Here is a 2032-nt window from a genome sequence, read left to right on the forward strand (position 1 = left end):
TTCTATCGGTGCAGCAGGAAACTTATGCTGAAGAGATCGATTGCATCAAGAATCAAAGAAATATGCCCAAGAGCAGCCCTCTCAGGATGTTGGATCCATTCATTGATGAGGAAGGTCTTGTAGTTTCTGGGTTCTGGTGGTGGTGTGGCGTGATGAAAGAAGTTGACAGCTGACGCAGGTTTGAGGAGGCTTTCAGGAACAGCTTAATTTATTTAACACAACAAATCTCATACTGCAGTAAACGAAGCCAAATAAAAGTCAGAGTATTTTAGCCAAATTGAAACAGAGGAAGAGACATGTAGACAGTTCCTGGTCAAACGTAAAAAGCCCCCCGAATGCTGCTCTGCAGGCTCTCTTATCCCAGGGTTCACGTAAACTGATTGGTCGTCAAAGACGACCCTCTTTGTCTAATTGGTGGGTTTTAACTATTGTGCAATCATCCCTCCGAAACATCTGTGGAATAGATTGACAGAGACACTGTCCGGCCTGGCGGCCTGAAGTCTAGGTTTGACCAGTAACATCAACATTTTTGGACAGTGGCCGTATATTATCACCTCTTTCCTAGTGGCTGGGAAAGGCCCGAATCCGGCCAATGTTAACTCAAACCTATAAAACAGTCATGCAAGTGTCTGGTTTAACTTAAACAGAAATAAGGTGATTTACAGAAGCTCAGACCTCATCGCCAACTTACACATTCCTATGAAATGGGGGTTGGTAAACTGTTAGGCCTTTCAGCCAGTCTACAGAAATGTGCTTTAAGAAGTTAATACACTACATTCCCCACTCCGAGACAAATTAATGTCTCGCAAAAAGATACAAAAACACATTTCAATGATTGGCATTCGTTAGACATAACTGCAGTTCACAAGTTGCTGTTCAGAAGAGACCTCCACAAAAAAATTAAACTTCTAAGATCTTCAGAGTCCTCTAAGATCTTCAGAGTCCTAATTTGAACTTTGACTTTGGGGTTTAAATGTATTATCCATGTCCTATTTACTCCATATCACATTACTTTAGATTTAAATTAGACTAGAAAGCTAAATGCTTAATTCTTTATAAAGATCAAATTCGGCTACTCTTAGCCTACTTGCAAGACTAAAAGGCACGCTCTTTCCAAATTCAGGAAAGTTCAATGGAGTGGCCATAGTCCTGCAAATAAGCTGATCTCCTAAGCCAAAACCGTCCCGTCTAGACAAGCCGTAAAAAGGATTTTAGGAGACCTTTCTTGTCCAACGTGAAGAGTCCGCACCTGTTAAGTCAATTAAGGTGGGGAAGCTCCTTTTAATTTTAACAATTATCATTATCCATTAACCTAAGATTAAATGACCATGTGCCAATCGGCCATTAGAGTCTAAACCTATTTTAGAATATTATCAAAAAAATACATGTATTAGAGAGTAAACCAGATTAACCTATTATTATAAGCTTATTGATGAGTATATTTGCATAAAACTTTAAAGATTACATTACAGTCATAACCGCCATATCACAGGTTACAACAAGACAATATAACTTCAACATTGTAACATATACCAGTATATGTAGGCATAAAAACATGTATACTTCAATGTGTCGATGTGTCAACCAAACTTCAAATTATAGCAGCGTTGCTAGTGTGGGGTGTTTATCCACAATGTCCATGTTAGTGCATTCTGTTTTGAGTCCAAAGGCCCTGTTCAGGACCTCCCTTCATTCCAAAGTCCGTTTGAATTACAAAGTCCATTGATTGTCCATCGTCCTGCTGGACAAGCACTCGTTCTCTGAAAGAAGAGAACAGGAACCAGTATTTTGCAAATAAAGGAACATCAACTTATTTTATGCATTGTGTGTAAATATCCCCATATTATCTAGACCGAACATGCTCAAAGTTCTGCTGTGGGAAATTGGAGGTGCGCTGACCTCCATAGTATTATCTCCCATAGCAATCTTAGCACTATTTACTTATATTAAAAAGATTGAAAATTCCAGACCAGAAAGGTTATTTATTTGTCTAACCTCCCCCCTTGTCAAAACAAAATCCCATTGAAGGTTT

This window comes from Ammodytes marinus (assembly GCF_949987685.1).
Source record: "Ammodytes marinus genome assembly, chromosome: 21".
Classification (NCBI taxonomy): domain Eukaryota; kingdom Metazoa; phylum Chordata; class Actinopteri; order Uranoscopiformes; family Ammodytidae; genus Ammodytes; species Ammodytes marinus.